General features: G+C 34.4%; 1 long non-coding RNA gene across 1 annotated transcript; it reads right to left on the reverse strand.

Moving 5' to 3' along the window:
* Positions 1 to 227: 227 nt before the first annotated feature.
* Positions 228 to 10,184, reverse strand: LOC112831033 (uncharacterized). The gene is made up of 3 exons (XR_003210062.2): positions 10,065 to 10,184; positions 6,294 to 6,485; positions 228 to 262 (listed from the first exon to the last, which is right to left on the reverse strand). It is a non-coding gene; the product is annotated as an uncharacterized lncRNA (long non-coding RNA).
* Positions 10,185 to 12,246: the final 2,062 nt, after the last annotated feature.

Below are 12,246 nucleotides of genomic sequence, written 5' to 3' on the forward strand. Positions count from 1 at the left end.
ACCATAGCAGTATGTGTATGAAACAGTCATTGTTGCCCTCTTGAGAAAGTAGGATAAAATGCCATTTTTTTGCTCCTTCTTTCCTGATGAGCCTACAATCTGGAGGAAAAAAAAAAAAGAAAAAAAGAAAAAAAATTATTGGATTAATTTTTTAGTCAGGATAGTACTAGCTGTTCCAGATATCTTCCACAGATTGAGTTGATACTTACATCACTATAATTTCTAATCGTTGCTCTTAATTCTGTTTCTTGAAGCCATGATACTAAAAAATAGAATAATAGCAATTTTATAATTATTAACATTTTATTTTGGGGACCATATATTTCAGTCATTTCTTCTTAATGCTCTTTAAGCATACTTTAATCTATATACTTATCCTTTGAGATAGATGTCATGAGTCCAATTTAGAGCTTAGGGAATTGTAACCTAAGAAGTTTAAACACCCTTCACCATACTAACACTAATGAAAAGAAAATAGGAGTAGTTCTATTAATTTCAGGCAGAGCAGACTTCAGGGCAGGGAAAATGATCAGGACTAAGAAGGAAATTATATCTTCAATAAATGGTGTTGGGAAAACTGGATAGCTACACACAAAAGAATGAAACTGGACCACTTTCTTACACCATACACAAAAAATAAGCTCAAAATGGATTAAAGACCTAAATGTGAGACCTGAAACCATAAAAATCCTAGAAGAGAACACAGGCAGTAATTTCTCTTATCTTGGTTGTAGCAGCATCTTTCTAGATATGTCTCCTGAAGCAAGGGAAATATAAGCAAAAATAAACTATTGGTTCTACGTTGATATAAAAAGCTTCTGCACAGCAAAGGAAACAACCAACAAAACTAACAAGACAACCTACCAAATGGGAGAAGATATTTGCAAATGATATATCCAATAAATGGTTAGTATCCAAAATGTATAAAGAATTTATACAACTCAACACCCAAAAACCAAATAATCCAATTAAAAATGGGGAGGGGACATGAAGAGATATTTCTCCAAAAAAGAGATACAGATGGCTAGTGGACACATGAAAAGATGCTCAACATCGCTTGGCATCAAGGATATACAAATTCAAAACCATGATGAGATACCACCTCACACCTGTCAGAATAGCTAAAATAAAAAATTCAAGAAACAACAAGTGTTGGTTGGTGAGGATGCAGAGAAAAAGGTACCCTTGTGCACTGTTGGTGGGATTGCAAACTGGTGTAGCCACTGTGGAAGATGGTTAGAAGTTCCTCAAAAAATTAAAAATAGAACTACCTTACAATCTAGTAATCGTACTACTAGGTATTTACCCAAATAATATAAAAACAGTAATTTCAAGGGATCACCCTTGGTTTATTGCAGCATTTTTTTTACAATAGCTAAATTATGGAAGCAGCCCAAGTGTCCATTAGATAGATGAATGGATAAAGAAGATATGTGATATATATGTGGAGTATTATTCAGCCCTAAAAAGGGATGAAATCTTGCCATTTGCAACAGCATGGATGGATCTAGAGAGTATAATGCTAACTGAAATAAGCCAGTCAGAGAAAGACAAACACCATATGATTTCACTCATATGTGGAATTTAAGAAATAAAACAAATAAACAACAACAACAAAAAAGAGGGACAAACCAAAATAACAGACTCTTAACTATAGAGAATAAACAGATTGTTTACAGAGGGAAGGTGCATGGGCGGATGGGTGAAATAGGTGAAGGCAATTAAGACTACACTTATCTGGATGAGCACTGAGTGATACATGGGAATGCTGAATCACTATATTGTACATCTGAGACTAATATAACACTGCATGTTAACTACACTGGAATTAAAATAAAAGTGAACAAAATTTTTAAAAAGGAGGGCATTATATAATCATAAGCGATAATTTCTCCAAGAAGACTTACAAACCTTTAATGTACATATACTAAAAACAGAATGTCAAACTACATGAGGCAAAAACTGATAGATATTTAAGGAGAAATTTAATGATTTTGCTTTCACAATGTACACACCTATCAAGTCACCATGATGTGCACTTTGAATATGTTAAAATTTTATACATCAGTTATACCTCAATAAAGCTGAAATTTAAAAAAAAAAAAAAGGAAAAGAAATGGACAGGTCCAGCAGGAAGAAAATCATAAGGGCGTAGTAGAACACAGCAACGCAATCACTCAACTGGATATAATCGGCATCTATAGATCTCTTCATTCAACAGCAGCAGACTACATATTCTACGCGAGCTCACATGGAACATTCACTAAGATAGACCACATTTTGGGCCTTAAAACACATGTAAATAAATTTAAAAGAATAGAAATCACATAATGTCTGCTCTCAGACCAAAATTGAATTATACTAGCAATAAATAACAGAAAAATCATGGGAAAATTACCAAATATATTAAACAATATATTTCTAAATAACACATGGATCAAGAAGAAATCTCAAGAGAAATTTTTAAACACTTTGAACTAAATGAAAATGAAAATACAACTTATCCAAATTTGTAGGATACAGTGAAAACAATACTTAGAGAGAAATTTATAGCACTGAAGGCATATATCAAAAATGAAGAAAAATCTAAAGTTAATAATCTAATTAGTTTCCACCCTAGGAAACTAGAAAGAGAAGGCCAAATTAAACCTAAAATGAGCAGAAGAAATGAAATAGTAAAAACAGGGCAGCAGTCAATGAATTGGAAACAAGAAATCAGTAGAGAAAATCCATAAAACCAAAGATCGTTCTTTGAAAAGATCACTAAAATTGATAAGCCTCTATCCATGTTTAAAAAGAGAGAGAGGACATAGATTATTAATAGAAATGAAAGAGGACACATCACTACAGATCCCATGGACTTTTAAAGGATAATAAAAGATTACTATGAAAAACTCTGCTCACAAATTTGATAACCTCAATCAAAGGCTAATTTCTCAAAAGATGCTATTTGTCAAAACTCACACAAGAAGAAATAAACAATCTAAGTAGGAATAGATCTATTGAAGAAATTGATTCAATAATTAATAACTTTCCAAGACAGAACATACCAGGCCCAGAGAGATTCACTGGTGAATTCTACAAAAAGTTTAAGTAAGAAATTGCTAATTCTCTACAATCTCCTTCAGAGGATGGAGAAAGAGGAAATACATCTGAACTCATTCTATGAGGCCAGCATTACTCTAATACCAAAACGAGACAAAGGCATCAGAAGAATAAATTATATATTGATATCTCTCATGAATATAAATATAAAATCCTGACCAAAATATTAGCATTTTGAATCCAACAGTACAAAAAAGAATTATATACCACAACTAACTGGTATTTTTTACAGGTATGCAAGGCTGGTTCTACATTCAAAAATCAATTAATGTAATTATATCACCAGGCTAAAAAAAGAAAAATCATATGATCATATCAATAGATGTAGAAAAAGCACTGGACAAAATGCAGCATCTATTTATAATAAAAACTCTCAGTAAACAGGGAATAGGAAAGAGGGTTTTCGACTTGATAGGGCTATCTACAAAAAACCTACTACTAAATCATACTTAAGGTGAGAAACTAGAAGTTTCCCACTAAGATCAAGAACAAGGTAAGGGTATTTCTTCTCACCCCTTCTTTTCAACATTGTACTGGAAGTCCTTGCTAATGCAATAAGATGCTGGAGGAAAAAAAAAGATTTACAGATTATGGACAAATAAAACTGTCTTTGTTCACAGGTGACATGATCATTTGTGTAGAAGATCTGAATCAACAAAAATAGCCATCCTAATAATGATTATAGCAAGGTTTCAGGATTTAACATACAAAATTAAATCACTTTCCTATATACCAAAAATGAAATGAACAATTGGCAATTAAAATTACAACAGAATATGAAACAACAAATGAACCCAAACAAATGAAATACTTAGGTATAAATATAACAAAATGTGTATAAGATCTGTATGAGGAAAGCAACAAAGCCTTGATCAACAATCAAAGAAGAACTAAATAAGTGGGGAAGTATTCTATGTTCATGCATAGGAAGACTCAATATTATCAAGACATTGGTTCTTTCCAACCTGATATATAGATATAACATAATCCCAATCAAAACCCCAGAAGGTTATTTTGCAGATATCAGCAAAACAATTCAAAAGTTTATATGGAGAGGCTAAAGACCCAGAACAGCCAATCACAATATTGAAGAAGCAGAACAAAGTTGGAGAAGTAACACCACCTTCAAGACTTCCAGACTTAGTATAATATTCCAGTAATCAAGACAGTGTAGTATTGGTGAAAAAATAAACAGATCAATGGAACAGATAGAGAATGCAGAAATAGACCCACATAAATATATTTAACTGACCTTTGACAAAGGAGTCTTTTCAACGAATGACATTGGAACAACTGGATATCGGCATGCAAAAAAAAAAAAAATCTAGACATAGACCTTCCACTGTTCACAAAATTAAAATGGATCATGACTCTAAATACAAAATGCATAACAATAAAACTACTAGAAGATAACAGAAAGAAACCTAGATGACCTTGGATATGGTGACTTTTTACAGACAAAATCATGTATGTTGTCTTACATGATCCACAAAAGAACTAACTGATATGCTGGAATTCATTAAAATTAAAAACTTCCACTTTGCAAAAGACAGTTCAAGAGAATGGGAAAACAAGCCACAGACTGGGAGAAAATATTTGCAAAAGATACATTTGATAAAGGACTGTTATCCAAAATATACAAAGAACTCTTAAAACTCAATAATTAAAACAACCCAATTTAAAAAATGGACTATGACCTTAACAGTTACCTCACCAAAGAAGTTATACAGGTTGCAGATAAGCATATGGAAAGATGCTCCACAAGATGCTGCATTGTTTAGCTCAGAGTAGAGTGGGTCACAGAAATATATATATATAAATATATAATATGTATAAAATATATATTTATATGTGAAATATATATTTTACATATATAATAAACACATATTTTAAGTATTAATTTTATAATGAATTTTATATATATAAAATATATTTTATTACTAACCTCCCCCAAATAGCACATTCTCCAATTCACCTTCTTTTTAGGACTTAGAAAAAGTATATCACTAAATATTGCAAGACCAAATGTCAACTTCTGCCTGTTCTCAAATTGTTCCCTTTTGTGTGATGCCAGAAATTCTGAACAAGAAGCCATGAAGGCCAGAGAGAAATCAGAATATACTCTGGGGACTTTTAGCGCCAGGGCCTCCGTATCCAGCTGAACAGTTTATATGTTGCGCAGCGAAGCCTGTCTCTGGGAGTAAGAGGCTGAAATCCAGTTTACACTTTCTTCTAACGGCCTCTATCACCTAAATTAAGGGGCATCTTTCTCTAATCTGTTCGCACACAGAAGGCTTCTTCTATTTATAACCCAAACGAAGATACTATGTAGACTAGTGTTGGCTCTGATAATCCACTTCTCAGGAAGAAATCCAGACAACACAAATATGTGGCATCTGTGTGTAGAGTTGACTGTTTTTTTTTTTTTCCTCCCCCCACAGACTACTTCTCTTTTGTTTTTTAGTACTCATTACACAATCCAAGAATTCACACATTTTTTGGCATCCTTCCACATACACTTTTCTAGGAAACTTGTATATATTTTCTTTTTAAATTTTTTACAACAACCCAGTGTAAGTACAGTTACTTTCATTTTAAAGAAGAGGAAATTGAAATTCAGAGAGTTTAATTGCCAAACTACCTAGTAAATAGCAGAAACAGCTTTTAAGTTCATGATTCTGACACCAGAGCTCATTTTCTTCACAATATGTATTTTAACATTTATGTGGTCAGTTTTCTTACCAAAATGCCTCCTATTGTTGAACTACTTATAATATCTCCATTAAAATATGCAAACCATTTCCCCTAAAGCATAACAATAACAGTGTGGAGCAGAAAGGACAGATAATACCTTAATTCCCCTGAAGTTCAGCAAGACTGACTTGCCCTTGACCACGGCCTCTAATTTATAAAAACAGACTAAGACCTCATCTTCAGATTCCCTTTCTCTTGCTCTGTCCCTCTTGAGTACACAGAGCCTGTCAAATATATTTTCTTGTTATATCAAAATCAAAAGGCCTTTGATATTTCTACTTCTAGCCAAGATGGTGTTACTTGAACCAGATTTAACCCTCTGCTTGAAACAAAACTAGACCAAATAATGATTTTCAAGACATTAGCCTACAAAGGACAATGAACCCCTAAAAAGGGGCTTGGATAATATGAGCCCTTCAGTTTTCTGTGCTTACCGTCCTGAGAGACTGCTGCCCAAGCAGAGGGAACCCAGAGTTTGGCAGTCTTCTTGAACTGAGAAGATGGAACGGGAAGTCTGGAAAGTCAGTGTAACTGGAGTTTGTATGGCACATTGGAGCTTCTCAGAGTTTCTTTAGGCCTCCAGCTGAGTACTGATCAGCACATGCTTTTGAGGAAGCTGTGCCAGGCTGGGAAAGAACCAGCAGAAAAAAGATCAGAGGAAATAATCCCTAAAACTTATACAGGGTCAAAAAAAGTTATTTTTACCACCAGCCAGAATGGAAAACCTCATAATGCTTAGGGTATTTCTGAGAAGGATTTTGCCTCAGTGGGTGTGTGAGAGATGAAGATGTGGAAGATGAAGGAGAAATTAACCCTAGACTAAATTCTGCCTGATCTTACCAAGAACCAAAATCAGGAACTGAAAGGATAAAAGTGTTTACAGTTAGGGCACCTAGGTGTCTCAATCGGTTAAGCATCTGCCTTCGGCTCGGGTCATGATCCCGGGGTCCTGGGATTGAGCCCTGCATCAGGCTCCTTGCTCCCTGGGAAGCCTACTTCTCCCTGTCCGTCCATCCCTCTCCGGCTGCTTGTGTTTTCTCCCTCTCTGTATCAAATAACTAAATAAAACCTTTTAAAAAAGGTTTACAATTAATTTAACCACTAACCAAAACCAAGCACAATAATAGTTATAAAAATATAAATATATCTAGTACATAGCAAGATAAAAAAAAAAAATCACCAGGTGTTCAAAGGAAGAGGAAAAATGTCTCATGATGGGGACAACAATTCATCATTCCAAAACAGTCCAACAAATGGCATGGATAATAGAATTAGTAGACAAGGGTATTAAAACAGTTACCACCATATTCCATATATTCAAGGAATTAAAGTATATATTGATCATGTAAGATGTTTAAAAAAATCCAAATCAAATTTCTGCAGATGAAAAATACATGTTTGACATGAAAAATTCACTGGATGGATTAAATGCAGACTAGACACTGAAGAAGAAGATAGCTAACTTGAAAACATGGCAATGGAAACTATCCAAAATAAAGCACAGAAAGAAAAGAAAAATGAACAAAGTACCAGTAATCTGTGAGACAGCTTAAAGTGGCTAATATAAGGACAAGACAAAAAAAAAAAAAAAAAGGACGGTAAATTAGCTGCTGGGTGCACATACAGCAAATTACACATATTTAGAGTATATAATTTGAGATACGTGTATATGTATACACATATATATCTATGATATCATCATCACAATCAAGGTAATGACATCCCCCGAAGTTCTCTTGTTGTCACTTCGTCATTCCTCCCTCGTTGTAATCCCTCAACTCTCTGTTGTCCACAAATAATCCCCAGGCAACCACAGACCTGCTTTCTGTCATAATAGATCAATGTTTATCTTCTAGAAATGTATACCAATGGCATCATACAATTTGCATTATATAGTTTGTCTGGTTTCTTTGGCATCCCCCTTTGTTTGAGATTCATCCATGTTATTGCATGTATCCATAGGTCATTGCTTAGTATCACTCTGTTCTCATTGTGCAGATACAGATTTGCTTATCCAAGTAAACTGCTATGAATAGCTGTGTACCAGTCTTTGCATAGCTATTTTGCTGTCATTTTCTTGGGTAAATACTTAGGAGCTAAGCAGCTGGATCATAGGATAGTTGCTTGTTTAATGTCTCAACTGCCAAACTATGTTCCAAAGTGATTGTACCATTTGACAGTCCCACCAACAGTTTGTGAGAGTTCCAAGTATGCCACCTCTTGCCCAACATTTTATTTGCTGAGCTATTATTTTTTTAAAAACAATTCTAAAGAGTATAGTGGTATCTCAATGTAGTTTCAATTTGAATTTCTTTAGTTAGTTCTGATGTTGAATATCTTTTCATGTACTTATTGACAATCCATATGTTTCATTTGGTAAAGTGTTATTCAAAGTTTTTGCTCATTTTTTCAAATGGGCTATTGTTGAATTTTGAGAGTTTTGTATAGAGTCTGGATAAAGTCCTTTATTAGATGTATGTTTTGCAGTATTTCATCTAAGTCTGTGGCTTATCTTCTAATTCTCTCACAGACTCTTTCCAAAAGTAGAATTTTTTAATTTTGATGAAATCACTTATTAATATTTATCTTTTATTGATTTTGCACTTGATGTTCCATCTATGAAATCTTTTCCCAATCCAAATTTAGGAAGTTTCCCACTTAAGATTTCTCCTAGATGTTTTATAGTTTTACTTTTATACATTTAGGTATATAATCCACTTTGAATTAATTTTTGCATATGGGTTAGCATGGATTGAAGCTCATTTTCTGCATGTGGATATTTAATTATTACAGCACCATTTGTTGAAAGGACTATCCTTTCTCCACTGAATTGTTTGCTTACCTTTCTTGAAAATAAGTTGTACATACATATGTGAGTCTATTTCTGAACTCTCTTTTCTGCTTCATTTATCTATCTGTCTCTTTGTGGCCAATGCCACACTATTTTGATTGTTGTAGTTTTGTAACAAGTCTTGGAATTGAGGAGTCTTTATCCTCTAAATTCTTCTCCTTTTTATAGGTTATTTTGGCTATTATAGGTCCTTTGTGTGTCCACATGAGTTTAAGAATGAGTTTGTCTTTTTCTACACACACACACACACACACACACACACATTTGCTAGGTTTTGATAAGGATTGTGTCTAACCTATAGATCAATTATAGGGGAATGACATTTTAAAGAGATTGTCTTTTCACCATGAACATGATGAATCTCTCAATTTATCAAGCTCTTCTTTAATTTCTCTTAGTGATATTACATAGCTTTTATTTACAAGCCTTATGGATCTTGGGTCTGATTATTCCTAAATATTTCATGTTTCTGTGCTACTGTATATCATATTAATTGCTAATTTCAATTTCCAGTTGTTCATTGCTAGTGTATAAAATAAGCCAATTTTATATTGATCTTATATCATAAAACTTACTAAACTCGCTTCGTTGTTTTAGTAGCTTTTTTCTTGGTTCCATCAGCTTTCTACAAGATAGATCATTTCATTTATGAGTAAGTACAATTTCCCTTCTTCCTGTCCAAACTGGGTGCTTTTTGTTTCTCTTTCTTACATGTTTGCCTGGGTTTAACATCCGGCAATATTTTGGATAGAAGTTCTGAGAACAGACATCCTTGTCTTCTTGCTGATCTTAGGGTAAATCATTCAATTTTTCACCATTAAATATGATATAGCTATAGGATTTTCATGTATACTTTTTTTTTTGCTTTAACTAGATAAAATGCTTTCTGTTACCTACTGGAATCTTTACTGATACAGATATTATTTTTAAAAAGCTGGTATACAGGGTGCCTGGATGGCCTAGTGGGTTAAGCATCTGACTCTTGGTTTCCACTCAGTTTGTGATCTCTGGGTCCTGAGATCAGGGTTGTGAGATCAAGCTCTGTGTGGGCTCCACTCTTAGTGTGGAGTCTGCTTGGGACTCACTCTCTCCCTCTACCCCTCCCACCGCCCCCCCGACACTCCTGTGTGCACATGTACTCTCTCTCTTTCTCTCTAAAGTAAATAAATCTTAAAAAAAGAAAGCAGGTATATTTTTTTCTGTGAAATTAAAAGTGCTTTGCATCATACCATGCACATACTAACACATCCCTTTTCCCACTCTATTATGTGAGATCCTTACATTGTCTGCTAAGGCTGCCATAATAAGATACTGTAAGACTGGGTGGCTTAAACAACCGAAAGTTATTTCTCACAGTTCTGGAGTCTAGAAGTCCAAGATCAAGGTGTTGGCAAGTTTAGTTTCTCTTGGGGCACATTTCTTAGCTTGCATATGATCATCTTCTTGCTGTGTCCTCACATGACCTTTTCTCTGTATGCACACATCCCTCTGTATGCACACATCTATAATGACACTAACCACATTGGGTTAGGACCCCACCTTTATAACCTCATTTGGTTTCAGTTACTTCTTTAAAGGCCCTATCTCTAAACACAGTCATATTGAGGGGTCAGGGCTTCAACATGAAATTGAGGAGGGAGGAACAATTTAGTTCATAATAATCATCTTGTTAAGTTCTAGTTACATGCCTTAGTTATTCATTAAAACTTGGCTGACCAACTCTCATATATAACCAAAATTTTTAAACATATTTATATAAAATAATTTTATAGCACTATAACTGTATATTGCTGTCATCTATTTTTATCTTAGCAAATATCCTAAAGAAAATGACTCTGAGATTTATACCATAGAAGTAATAAAGGTGTCAATGGCATAGACTTTGCAATTAAACAGATCAGAATTTCATTTCTGGTTTTACCTTTTATTTATATTTTTAAAGATCTTGTTTATTTATTTGAGAGAGAGAGAAAGAGAGAGAGCATGAGTGGGGGGCAAGGGGGTGGGAGGCAGACAGAGAGGGAGAAGCAGACTCTTCGCTGAGCAGGGAGCCCAACGCATGGCTTGATCCCAGGACCCTGAGATCATGACCTGAGCCGAAGGCAGAGGCTCAACAGACTGAGCAACCTAGGTGCCCCTGCTTTTACCTTTTAAAAGCTCAAACTCTGATATCAGAAAGAATGAGTCTTGAATCTTGGCTTTACCATTTAGTACTTATAGGTCTTGTTCAAGTTGCTTTAACTCATTCACCTTAATTATCTTCAAATGTAAGACAGGAAGAGAGCTTGTGAAAATTAAGTGAATGTAAATGTAACCACTTTATGAAGTGTTCCTGGAACATAGTTAATGCCAGACACACATTTTTTATTTTTACTATAATTTCTTTTTTTGTGTTACGTGGAAAATACTGTCTACACATGCTGGGTTGTCTCTTGCCAGATTAGCATCAGCATAGACATCCCTAGAAACTGGGGATTGCTTTTATCAGAATTCTTATTGCTGTGTGATTCCAGGCTAGAGTTTACCAAGGAGAAATCATCTGAAATTGAGAAATAGATATTGGTCAAACACAGTGGCTTTATTCGATAGGGTGATCTGAACTTAGCACAGTGCCTGACATGGACATGCTCAGTAAATGTTAATTTATTTTCTCTTTCTATACTATGTTTTATAACTATATATTAAGTATGTATTACATAAGTATATATTAACTTCTATAATTATTATTTATTGTAGTTTCTGTTGTTATTCCCATTTTATGGACTGGCTACCTGAATTTCAATAACTTGCCCAATAGCACACAGAGAAAAAAAATATGAGAGCTGGGATTTAAACCCAGATCTGGCTGATTCTAAGCCTCATGTACTTTTCATAAATCCATTTTGTCTACACAGATAAAACTTAATGAAAGACTCATGCTTCACAGAGTATGATTTCTACTTTAGATGTCACTTATGTATCAGTTTCTGATTACTGTGCTCTTAAGAAATAATAGAGAAAAAAAAGTCCAGTCATGAGCTAAATAGGCCCCATATAAAAATAAAATTTTAATGTGTAGGGAAAAAAGGCAAGAAATTTGGATTCTTCTATCAATATCAGTTAGCTTCTAAATGCCTAATGTGACCAATTTTGTCAGATTATAGATATTTGGGTATTTGTTCTGGCTCTGAAATTTTGTACCTCTATGTAAGGCTTTCCCACACTTAGAGATATTTTAGTTAAGGTGACAAGAGCTGCTATAACATTTATACTCCAAAATAAGCAGAAACTAAACACAACTGAAGTTTATTTTTCAATCATGTAAGTCCAAACAGGTGGATCTGATAGGTGGACAATCCTCTTTGAAGATGTGATGTGTAGACACTTGCCACCTCCACTGTGCACTGTTTCTGTATTTCAAATGTGGATCTCAGTGCTGCCTTCTCCTCTGCATGAAGACGGCAGAGTGAGAAAGAAATCTCAAGGATCAGCTGTGAGAGGGTTTTAAGGGCCCAGCCTGAAGGTAATGTGTATTATTTCTGCTGTACATCAGTCAC

Source organism: Callorhinus ursinus, unplaced genomic scaffold (assembly GCF_003265705.2).
Source record: "Callorhinus ursinus isolate GAN/ISIS: 27379988/994484 unplaced genomic scaffold, GSC_fseal_2.0 scaffold14, whole genome shotgun sequence".
NCBI classification, from domain to species: domain Eukaryota; kingdom Metazoa; phylum Chordata; class Mammalia; order Carnivora; family Otariidae; genus Callorhinus; species Callorhinus ursinus.